The sequence below is a fragment of the Balaenoptera borealis genome (assembly GCF_965194805.1).
Source record: "Balaenoptera borealis genome assembly, chromosome: 9".
Taxonomy (NCBI): domain Eukaryota; kingdom Metazoa; phylum Chordata; class Mammalia; order Artiodactyla; family Balaenopteridae; genus Balaenoptera; species Balaenoptera borealis.
This window is the reverse complement of record NC_138873.1, coordinates 95,268,392-95,280,949: the sequence shown is the minus strand read 5'-3', so window position 1 is coordinate 95,280,949 and position 12,558 is coordinate 95,268,392.

The following is a 12,558-nucleotide window of genomic DNA, read 5'->3' as shown; positions in this document are numbered from 1 at the left end:
TCGTCATAGCTAAATCCACTCATCATGCTGCTACTAGCCTTATGACATTGATTTCATGGCTGAGTGATATTCCATTGTATATAAGGACCACATCTTCTTTATCCATTCTTCTCTTTCCTGGGATATTTAAGGTGTAACGAAGTGGAGGTTCTTGTCAACAGAGTAGCCCAAAACTTTGGGGTGCCTGTGTCTTGCTGATTTTTAGTTTTCCCAATTTATACGCCCATGAGTGGAAGTGCCCTATGCTCTCTAAGCTGAGTTTTTTAGATGTTTCAGGACACACCGTACACTTCTCCAGTGTGGCTGTTGGCAATTTACATCCCGTCCATCAGTGTAGCAAGGCTCCCATTTCTCCATGGCCTGTCCTGCATTTCTGGTTTTGACACTTTATTCAGCATGGCCCTTTTGACCGATGGGAAGCGAGACTTCTTTGTAGCGCTTATTTGCCTTTCCAGGTTGCTTGGTTGGCCAAAAAGGGCGTATGCGTTTTTTCCTGAATATATTCAGGAAAAAACGCATACGCCCTTTTTGGCCAAGGGCATCACTGTCGAGGTTTTGCCGCTTTTCCTGTGCTTTAAAGGCGATTCGAATCTACCTCCTGAAATCTGTTTCCTGCAATTCTGCCTTGCTTTCAAATCCTCTTCGTTGCCTTCCCTCAATATATTTGTGGACGAGAGTTATCATTTGTAAGTCTGCAGGTTTGTGAATTGCAGTGCCCCTGAGCTCCATTATTCAACTCGCTTTCTTGGGAGCTGGCCGCAAAAGCGCAGGATTGCTTCAGGCCGTATTCTGGTTCCTGGCGGCAGGCTGAGCCTGTGGTTAATTCTTCTTCCTGATGGGAAAACAGAGTGACCTGTGCCTGTCCCAACACCTAGAGCTAGTCTCTCATTGGTTGCCCCTCTTCCCGTTCATCCTCAGGACAAATTGCAACCTGTACGGAACAGGAGGATAAAGGTGCTGATTCTCCAAGGAGAGAGATTGCTAGTAAAGCGGCTGGAATGGCGAACCGGAGCACAAGGAGATGAGAAATGAGGTGCGTTTTAGAAACCTTTCCCGATCACACGGTGTGCCATCTTCGGGGTTTCTCATGCATGTTTTCAATGTAGGACGATGCCCTTGAACCTGGAGATTTGGGACCCATGGGATGGGTACCACGCCGTATTAATTTAAAGGGTCTGCGTTAGCTCACCCAACCTCACCAAACCTCTCAGCCCCAAGAGTGTCCACCCATATGTCTCAATCAGCTGTGGGTCTAGATATGGTCAATCCAGGTGGCATCACAGCCCCTGAACGAATTTTGTAAGAATTTCTCTCTCTTTCACTGTCTTTGTTTCACGGGTTTTGAAAAGTAATTGATTTTTATAATGGGGTTTAGCTGCTTTTCACTGCTGTGTTTATGCCGCTTTACACCCACTTGACTCACTTACAGAGAGATATCAATACATAGGTTTGAAGATTCTTACTAGTGAGATATATTCTTGGGCGGTGAATAGGGGGTGTTGAGTCCAGTTCACTGAGCAAGGAGTAGGTCTTGTCTATTACATATTGGGTTTATGGAACGGTATCTGAGCTAATTTGAAACCCTTGATTTATGCATCACCCCACCTCACCTTTCCCGTTAAGCAGCCATAGTGTGTTTTCTAAACGTGTGACTCTGTTCTATTTTGTAATGCAGTTCAAGGGTAGCGGTTTTTACATTCCCTCTATAAGTGATATCTTATGATAAGTGTCTTTTTCTGTGTGATTTATTTCACTTACAATCGTCATACCTAAATCCACTCATCATGCTGCTACTAGCCTTATGACATTGATTTCATGGCTGAGTGATATTCCATTGTACATAAGGACCACAACTTCTTTATCCATTCTTCTCTTTCCTCGGATATTTAAGGTGTAATGAAGTGGAGGTTTTTGTCAACAGAGTAGCCCAAAATTTGGGGTGCCTGTGTCTTGCTGATTTTTAGTTTTCCCAATTTATACGCCCATGAGTGGAAGTGCCCAAGCTCTCTAAGCTGAGTTTTTTAGATGTTTCAGGACACACCGTACACTTCTCCAGAGTGGCTGTTGGCAATTTACGTCCCGCCCATCAGCGTAGCAAGGCTCCCATTTCTCCATGGCCTGTCCTGCATTTCTGGTTTTGACACTTTATTCAGCATGGCCCTTTTGACCAATGGGAAGCGAGACTTCTTTGTAGCGCTGATTTGCCTTTCCAGGTTGCTTGGTTGGCCAAAAAGGGCGTATGCGATTTTTCCTGAATATATTCAGGAAAAAACGCATACGCCCTTTTTGGCCAAGTGCATCACTGTCGAGGTTTTGCCGCTTTTCCTGTGCTTTAAAGGCGATTCGAATGTACCTCCTGAAATCTCTTTCCTGCAATTCTGCCTTGCTTTCAAATCCTCTTCGTTGCCTTCCCTCAATATATTTGTGGACGAGAGTTATCATTTCTAAGTCTGCAGGTTTGTGAATTGCAGTGCCCCTGAGCTCCATTATTCAACTCGCTTTCTTGGGAGCTGGCCGCAAAAGCGCAGGATTGCTTCAGGCCGTATTCTGGTTCCTGGCGGCAGGCTGAGCCTGTGGTTAATTCTTCTTCCTGATGGGAAAACAGAGTGACCTGTGCCTGTCCCAACACCTAGAGCTAGTCTCTCATTGGTTGCCCCTCTTCCCGTTCATCCTCAGGACAAATTGCAACCTGTACGGAACAGGAGGATAAAGGTGCTGATTCTCCAAGGAGAGAGATTGCTAGTAAAGCGGCTGGAATGGCGAGCCGGAGCACAAGGAGATGAGAAATGAGGTGCGTTTTAGAAACCTTTCCCGATCACACGGTGTGCCATCTTCGGGGTTTCTCATGCATGTTTTCAATGTAGGACGATGCCCTTGAACCTGGAGATTTGGGACCCATGGGATGGGTACCACGCCGTATTAATTTAAAGGGTCTGCGTTAGCTCACCCAACCTCACCAAACCTCTCAGCCCCAAGAGTGTCCACCCATATGTCTCAATCAGCTGTGGGTCTAGATATGGTCAATCCAGGTGGCATCACAGCCCCTGAACGAATTTTGTAAGAATTTCTCTCTCTTTCACTGTCTTTGTTTCACGGGTTTTGAAAAGTAATTGATTTTTATAATGGGGTTTAGCTGCTTTTCACTGCTGTGTTTATGCCGCTTTACACCCACTTGACTCACTTACAGAGAGATATCAATACATAGGTTTGAAGATTCTTACTAGTCAGATATATTCTTGGGCGGTGAATAGGGGGTGTTGAGTCCAGTTCACTGAGCAAGGAGTAGGTCTTGTCTATTACATATTGGGTTCATGGAACGGTATCTGAGCTAATTTGAAACCCTTGTTTTATGCATCACCCCACCTCACCTTTCCCGTTAAGCAGCCATAGTGTGTTTTCTAAATGTGTGACTCCGTTCTGTTTTGTAATTCAGTTCAAGGGTAGCGGTTTTTACATTCCCTCTATAAGTGATATCTCATGATAAGGGTCTTTTTCTGTGGGACTTATTTCACTTAGAATCGTCATACCTAAATCCACTCATCATGCTGCTACTAGCCTTATGACATTGATTTCATGGCTGAGTGATATTCCATTGTACATAAGGACCACAACTTCTTTATCCATTCTTCTCTTTCCTCGGATATTTAAGGTGTAACGAAGTGGAGGTTCTTGTCAACAGAGTAGCCCAAAACTTTGGGGTGCCTGTGTCTTGCTGATTTTTAGTTTTCCCAATTTATACGCCCATGAGTGGAAGTGCCCAAGCTCTCTAAGCTGAGTTTTTTATATGTTTCAGGACACACCGTACACTTCTCCAGAGTGGCTGTTGGCAATTTACGTCCCGCCCTTCAGCGTAGCAAGGCTCCCATTTCTCCATGGCCTGTCCTGCATTTCTGGTTTTGACCCTTTATTCAGCATGACCCTTTTGACCGATGGGAAGCGAGACTTCTTTGTAGCGCTGATTTGCCTTTCCAGGTTGCTTGGTTGGCCAAAAAGGGCGTATGCGTTTTTTCCTGAATATATTCAGGAAAAAACGCATACGCCCTTTTTGGCCAAGGGCATCATTGTCGAGGTTTTGCCGCTTTTCCTGTGCTTTAAAGGCGATTCGAATCTACCTCCTGAAATCTGTTTCCTGCAATTCTGCCTTGCTTTCAAATCCTCTTCGTTGCCTTCCCTCAATATATTTGTGGACGAGAGTTATCATTTCTAAGTCTGCAGGTTTGTGAATTGCAGTGCCCCTGAGCTCCATTCTTCAACTCGCTTTCTTGGGAGCTGGCCGCAAAAGCGCAGGATTGCTTCAGGCCGTATTCTGGTTCCTGGCGGCAGGCTGAGCCTGTGGTTAATTCTTCTTCCTGATGGGAAAACAGAGTGACCTGTGCCTGTCCCAACACCTAGAGCTAGTCTCTCATTGGTTGCCCCTCTTCCCGTTCATCCTCAGGACAAATTGCAACCTGTACGGAACAGGAGGATAAAGGTGCTGATTCTCCAAGGAGAGAGATTGCTAGTAAAGCGGCTGGAATGGCGAACCGGAGCACAAGGAGATGAGAAATGAGGTGCGTTTTAGAAACCTTTCCCGATCACACGGTGTGCCATCTTCGGGGTTTCTCATGCATGTTTTCAATGTAGGACGATGCCCTTGAACCTGGAGATTTGGGACCCATGGGATGGGTACCACGCCGTATTAATTTAAAGGGTCTGCGTTAGCTCACCCAACCTCACCAAACCTCTCAGCCCCAAGAGTGTCCACCCATATGTCTCAATCAGCTGTGGGTCTAGATATGGTCAATCCAGGTGGCATCACAGCCCCTGAACGAATTTTGTAAGAATTTCTCTCTCTTTCACTGTCTTTGTTTCACGGGTTTTGAAAAGTAATTGATTTTTATAATGGGGTTTAGCTGCTTTTCACTGCTGTGTTTATGCCGCTTTACACCCACTTGACTCACTTACAGAGAGATATCAATACATAGGTTTGAAGATTCTTACTAGTGAGATATATTCTTGGGCGGTGAATAGGGGGTGTTGAGTCCAGTTCACTGAGCAAGGAGTAGGTCTTGTCTATTACATATTGGGTTTATGGAACGGTATCTGAGCTAATTTGAAACCCTTGATTTATGCATCACCCCACCTCACCTTTCCCGTTAAGCAGCCATAGTGTGTTTTCTAAACGTGTGACTCTGTTCTATTTTGTAATGCAGTTCAAGGGTAGCGGTTTTTACATTCCCTCTATAAGTGATATCTTATGATAAGTGTCTTTTTCTGTGTGATTTATTTCACTTAGAATCGTCATACCTAAATCCACTCATCATGCTGCTACTAGCCTTATGACATTGATTTCATGGCTGAGTGATATTCCATTGTACATAAGGACCACAACTTCTTTATCCATTCTTCTCTTTCCTCGGATATTTAAGGTGTAATGAAGTGGAGGTTTTTGTCAACAGAGTAGCCCAAAATTTGGGGTGCCTGTGTCTTGCTGATTTTTAGTTTTCCCAATTTATACGCCCATGAGTGGAAGTGCCCAAGCTCTCTAAGCTGAGTTTTTTAGATGTTTCAGGACACACCGTACACTTCTCCAGAGTGGCTGTTGGCAATTTACGTCCCGCCCATCAGCGTAGCAAGGCTCCCATTTCTCCATGGCCTGTCCTGCATTTCTGGTTTTGACACTTTATTCAGCATGGCCCTTTTGACCAATGGGAAGCGAGACTTCTTTGTAGCGCTGATTTGCCTTTCCAGGTTGCTTGGTTGGCCAAAAAGGGCGTATGCGATTTTTCCTGAATATATTCAGGAAAAAACGCATACGCCCTTTTTGGCCAAGTGCATCACTGTCGAGGTTTTGCCGCTTTTCCTGTGCTTTAAAGGCGATTCGAATATACCTCCTGAAATCTGTTTCCTGCAATTCTGCCTTGCTTTCAAATCCTCTTCGTTGCCTTCCCTCAATATATTTGTGGACGAGAGTTATCATTTCTAAGTCTGCAGGTTTGTGAATTGCAGTGCCCCTGAGCTCCATTATTCAACTCGCTTTCTTGGGAGCTGGCCGCAAAAGCGCAGGATTGCTTCAGGCCGTATTCTGGTTCCTGGCGGCAGGCTGAGCCTGTGGTTAATTCTTCTTCCTGATGGGAAAACAGAGTGACGTGTGCGTGTCCCAACACCTAGAGCTAGTCTCTCATTGGTTGCCCCTCTTCCCGTTCATCCTCAGGACAAATTGCAACCTGTACGGAACAGGAGGATAAAGGTGCTGATTCTCCAAGGAGAGAGATTGCTAGTAAAGCGGCTGGAATGGCGAACCGGAGCACAAGCAGATGAGAAATGAGGTGCGTTTTAGAAACCTTTCCCCATCACACGGTGTGCCATCTTCGGGGTTTCTCATGCATGTTTTCAATGTAGGACGATGCCCTTGAACCTGGAGATTTGGGACCCATGGGATGGGTACCACGCCGTATTAATTTAAAGGGTCTGCGTTAGCTCACCCAACCTCACCAAACCTCTCAGCCCCAAGAGTGTCCACCCATATGTCTCAATCAGCTGTGGGTCTAGATATGGTCAATCCAGGTGGCATCACAGCCCCTGAACGAATTTTGTAAGAATTCCTCTCTCTTTCACTGTCTTTGTTTCACGGGTTTTGAAAAGTAATTGATTTTTATAATGGGGTTTGGCTGCTTTCCACTGCTGTGTTTATGCCGCTTTACACCCACTTTACTCACTTACAGAGTGATATCAATACATAGGTTTTAAGATTCTTACTAGTCAGATATATTCTTGGGCGGTGAATAGGGGGTGTTGAGTCCAGTTCACTGAGCAAGGAGTAGGTCTTGTCTATTACATATTGGGTTTATGGAACGATATCTGAGCTAATTTGAAACCCTTGTTTTATGCATCACCCCACCTCACCTTTCCCGTTAAGCAGCCATAGTGTGTTTTCTAAACGTGTGACTCTGTTCTGTTTTGTAATTCAGTTCAAGGGTAGCGGTTTTTACATTCCCTCTATAAGTGATATCTCATGATAAGTGTCTTTTTCTGTGTGACTTATTTCACTTAGAATCGTCATAGCTAAATCCACTCATCATGCTGCTACTAGCCTTATGACATTGATTTCATGGCTGAGTGATATTCCATTGTATATAAGGACCACATCTTCTTTATCCATTCTTCTCTTTCCTGGGATATTTAAGGTGTAACGAAGTGGAGGTTCTTGTCAACAGAGTAGCCCAAAACTTTGGGGTGCCTGTGTCTTGCTGATTTTTAGTTTTCCCAATTTATACGCCCATGAGTGGAAGTGCCCTATGCTCTCTAAGCTGAGTTTTTTAGATGTTTCAGGACACACCGTACACTTCTCCAGTGTGGCTGTTGGCAATTTACATCCCGCCCATCAGTGTAGCAAGGCTCCCATTTCTCCATGGCCTGTCCTGCATTTCTGGTTTTGACACTTTATTCAGCATGGCCCTTTTGACCGATGGGAAGCGAGACTTCTTTGTAGCGCTTATTTGCCTTTCCAGGTTGCTTGGTTGGCCAAAAAGGGCGTATGCGTTTTTTCCTGAATATATTCAGGAAAAAACGCATACGCCCTTTTTGGCCAAGGGCATCACTGTCGAGGTTTTGCCGCTTTTCCTGTGCTTTAAAGGCGATTCGAATCTACCTCCTGAAATCTGTTTCCTGCAATTCTGCCTTGCTTTCAAATCCTCTTCGTTGCCTTCCCTCAATATATTTGTGGACGAGAGTTATCATTTGTAAGTCTGCAGGTTTGTGAATTGCAGTGCCCCTGAGCTCCATTATTCAACTCGCTTTCTTGGGAGCTGGCCGCAAAAGCGCAGGATTGCTTCAGGCCGTATTCTGGTTCCTGGCGGCAGGCTGAGCCTGTGGTTAATTCTTCTTCCTGATGGGAAAACAGAGTGACCTGTGCCTGTCCCAACACCTAGAGCTAGTCTCTCATTGGTTGCCCCTCTTCCCGTTCATCCTCAGGACAAATTGCAACCTGTACGGAACAGGAGGATAAAGGTGCTGATTCTCCAAGGAGAGAGATTGCTAGTAAAGCGGCTGGAATGGCGAACCGGAGCACAAGGAGATGAGAAATGAGGTGCGTTTTAGAAACCTTTCCCGATCACACGGTGTGCCATCTTCGGGGTTTCTCATGCATGTTTTCAATGTAGGACGATGCCCTTGAACCTGGAGATTTGGGACCCATGGGATGGGTACCACGCCGTATTAATTTAAAGGGTCTGCGTTAGCTCACCCAACCTCACCAAACCTCTCAGCCCCAAGAGTGTCCACCCATATGTCTCAATCAGCTGTGGGTCTAGATATGGTCAATCCAGGTGGCATCACAGCCCCTGAACGAATTTTGTAAGAATTTCTCTCTCTTTCACTGTCTTTGTTTCACGGGTTTTGAAAAGTAATTGATTTTTATAATGGGGTTTAGCTGCTTTTCACTGCTGTGTTTATGCCGCTTTACACCCACTTGACTCACTTACAGAGAGATATCAATACATAGGTTTGAAGATTCTTACTAGTGAGATATATTCTTGGGCGGTGAATAGGGGGTGTTGAGTCCAGTTCACTGAGCAAGGAGTAGGTCTTGTCTATTACATATTGGGTTTATGGAACGGTATCTGAGCTAATTTGAAACCCTTGATTTATGCATCACCCCACCTCACCTTTCCCGTTAAGCAGCCATAGTGTGTTTTCTAAACGTGTGACTCTGTTCTATTTTGTAATGCAGTTCAAGGGTAGCGGTTTTTACATTCCCTCTATAAGTGATATCTTATGATAAGTGTCTTTTTCTGTGTGATTTATTTCACTTAGAATCGTCATACCTAAATCCACTCATCATGCTGCTACTAGCCTTATGACATTGATTTCATGGCTGAGTGATATTCCATTGTACATAAGGACCACAACTTCTTTATCCATTCTTCTCTTTCCTCGGATATTTAAGGTGTAATGAAGTGGAGGTTTTTGTCAACAGAGTAGCCCAAAATTTGGGGTGCCTGTGTCTTGCTGATTTTTAGTTTTCCCAATTTATACGCCCATGAGTGGAAGTGCCCAAGCTCTCTAAGCTGAGTTTTTTAGATGTTTCAGGACACACCGTACACTTCTCCAGAGTGGCTGTTGGCAATTTACGTCCCGCCCATCAGCGTAGCAAGGCTCCCATTTCTCCATGGCCTGTCCTGCATTTCTGGTTTTGACACTTTATTCAGCATGGCCCTTTTGACCAATGGGAAGCGATACTTCTTTGTAGCGCTGATTTGCCTTTCCAGGTTGCTTGGTTGGCCAAAAAGGGCGTATGCGATTTTTCCTGAATATATTCAGGAAAAAACGCATACGCCCTTTTTGGCCAAGTGCATCACTGTCGAGGTTTTGCCGCTTTTCCTGTGCTTTAAAGGCGATTCGAATGTACCTCCTGAAATCTGTTTCCTGCAATTCTGCCTTGCTTTCAAATCCTCTTCGTTGCCTTCCCTCAATATATTTGTGGACGAGAGTTATCATTTCTAAGTCTGCAGGTTTGTGAATTGCAGTGCCCCTGAGCTCCATTATTCAACTCGCTTTCTTGGGAGCTGGCCGCAAAAGCGCAGGATTGCTTCAGGCCGTATTCTGGTTCCTGGCGGCAGGCTGAGCCTGTGGTTAATTCTTCTTCCTGATGGGAAAACAGAGTGACCTGTGCCTGTCCCAACACCTAGAGCTAGTCTCTCATTGGTTGCCCCTCTTCCCGTTCATCCTCAGGACAAATTGCAACCTGTACGGAACAGGAGGATAAAGGTGCTGATTCTCCAAGGAGAGAGATTGCTAGTAAAGCGGCTGGAATGGTGAGCCGGAGCACAAGGAGATGAGAAATGAGGTGCGTTTTAGAAACCTTTCCCGATCACACGGTGTGCCATCTTCGGGGTTTCTCATGCATGTTTTCAATGTAGGACGATGCCCTTGAACCTGGAGATTTGGGACCCATGGGATGGGTACCACGCCGTATTAATTTAAAGGGTCTGCGTTAGCTCACCCAACCTCACCAAACCTCTCAGCCCCAAGAGTGTCCACCCATATGTATCAATCAGCTGTGGGTCTAGATATGGTCAATCCAGGTGGCATCACAGCCCCTGAACGAATTTTGTAAGAATTTCTCTCTCTTTCACTGTCTTTGTTTCACGGGTTTTGAAAAGTAATTGATTTTTATAATGGGGTTTAGCTGCTTTTCACTGCTGTGTTTATGCCGCTTTACACCCACTTGACTCACTTACAGAGAGATATCAATACATAGGTTTGAAGATTCTTACTAGTGAGATATATTCTTGGGCGGTGAATAGGGGGTGTTGAGTCCAGTTCACTGAGCAAGGAGTAGGTCTTGTCTATTACATATTGGGTTTATGGAACGGTATCTGAGCTAATTTGAAACCCTTGATTTATGCATCACCCCACCTCACCTTTCCCGTTAAGCAGCCATAGTGTGTTTTCTAAACGTGTGACTCTGTTCTATTTTGTAATGCAGTTCAAGGGTAGCGGTTTTTACATTCCCTCTATAAGTGATATCTTATGATAAGTGTCTTTTTCTGTGTGATTTATTTCACTTAGAATCGTCATACCTAAATCCACTCATCATGCTGCTACTAGCCTTATGACATTGATTTCATGGCTGAGTGATATTCCATTGTACATAAGGACCACAACTTCTTTATCCATTCTTCTCTTTCCTCGGATATTTAAGGTGTAATGAAGTGGAGGTTTTTGTCAACAGAGTAGCCCAAAATTTGGGGTGCCTGTGTCTTGCTGATTTTTAGTTTTCCCAATTTATACGCCCATGAGTGGAAGTGCCCAAGCTCTCTAAGCTGAGTTTTTTAGATGTTTCAGGACACACCGTACACTTCTCCAGAGTGGCTGTTGGCAATTTACGTCCCGCCCATCAGCGTAGCAAGGCTCCCATTTCTCCATGGCCTGTCCTGCATTTCTGGTTTTGACACTTTATTCAGCATGGCCCTTTTGACCAATGGGAAGCGAGACTTCTTTGTAGCGCTGATTTGCCTTTCCAGGTTGCTTGGTTGGCCAAAAAGGGCGTATGCGATTTTTCCTGAATATATTCAGGAAAAAACGCATACGCCCTTTTTGGCCAAGTGCATCACTGTCGAGGTTTTGCCGCTTTTCCTGTGCTTTAAAGGCGATTCGAATGTACCTCCTGAAATCTGTTTCCTGCAATTCTGCCTTGCTTTCAAATCCTCTTCGTTGCCTTCCCTCAATATATTTGTGGACGAGAGTTATCATTTCTAAGTCTGCAGGTTTGTGAATTGCAGTGCCCCTGAGCTCCATTATTCAACTCGCTTTCTTGGGAGCTGGCCGCAAAAGCGCAGGATTGCTTCAGGCCGTATTCTGGTTCCTGGCGGCAGGCTGAGCCTGTGGTTAATTCTTCTTCCTGATGGGAAAACAGAGTGACCTGTGCCTGTCCCAACACCTAGAGCTAGTCTCTCATTGGTTGCCCCTCTTCCCGTTCATCCTCAGGACAAATTGCAACCTGTACGGAACAGGAGGATAAAGGTGCTGATTCTCCAAGGAGAGAGATTGCTAGTAAAGCGGCTGGAATGGCGAACCGGAGCACAAGCAGATGAGAAATGAGGTGCGTTTTAGAAACCTTTCCCCATCACACGGTGTGCCATCTTCAGGGTTTCTCATGCATGTTTTCAATGTAGGACGATGCCCTTGAACCTGGAGATTTGGGACCCATGGGATGGGTACCACGCCGTATTAATTTAAAGGGTCTGCGTTAGCTCACCCAACCTCACCAAACCTCTCAGCCCCAAGAGTGTCCACCCATATGTCTCAATCAGCTGTGGGTCTAGATATGGTCAATCCAGGTGGCATCACAGCCCCTGAACGAATTTTGTAAGAATTCCTCTCTCTTTCACTGTCTTTGTTTCACGGGTTTTGAAAAGTAATTGATTTTTATAATGGGGTTTAGCTGCTTTTCACTGCTGTGTTTATGCCGCTTTACACCCACTTGACTCACTTACAGAGAGATATCAATACATAGGTTTGAAGATTCTTACTAGTCAGATATATTCTTGGGCGGTGAATAGGGGGTGTTGAGTCCAGTTCACTGAGCAAGGAGTAGGTCTTGTCTATTACATATTGGGTTCATGGAACGGTATCTGAGCTAATTTGAAACCCTTGTTTTATGCATCACCCCACCTCACCTTTCCCGTTAAGCAGCCATAGTGTGTTTTCTAAATGTGTGACTCCGTTCTGTTTTGTAATTCAGTTCAAGGGTAGCGGTTTTTACATTCCCTCTATAAGTGATATCTCATGATAAGTGTCTTTTTCTGTGGGACTTATTTCACTTAGAATCGTCATACCTAAATCCACTCATCATGCTGCTACTAGCCTTATGACATTGATTTCATGGCTGAGTGATATTCCATTGTACATAAGGACCACAACTTCTTTATCCATTCTTCTCTTTCCTCGGATATTTAAGGTGTAACGAAGTGGAGGTTCTTGTCAACAGAGTAGCCCAAAACTTTGGGGTGCCTGTGTCTTGCTGATTTTTAGTTTTCCCAATTTATACGCCCATGAGTGGAAGTGCCCAAGCTC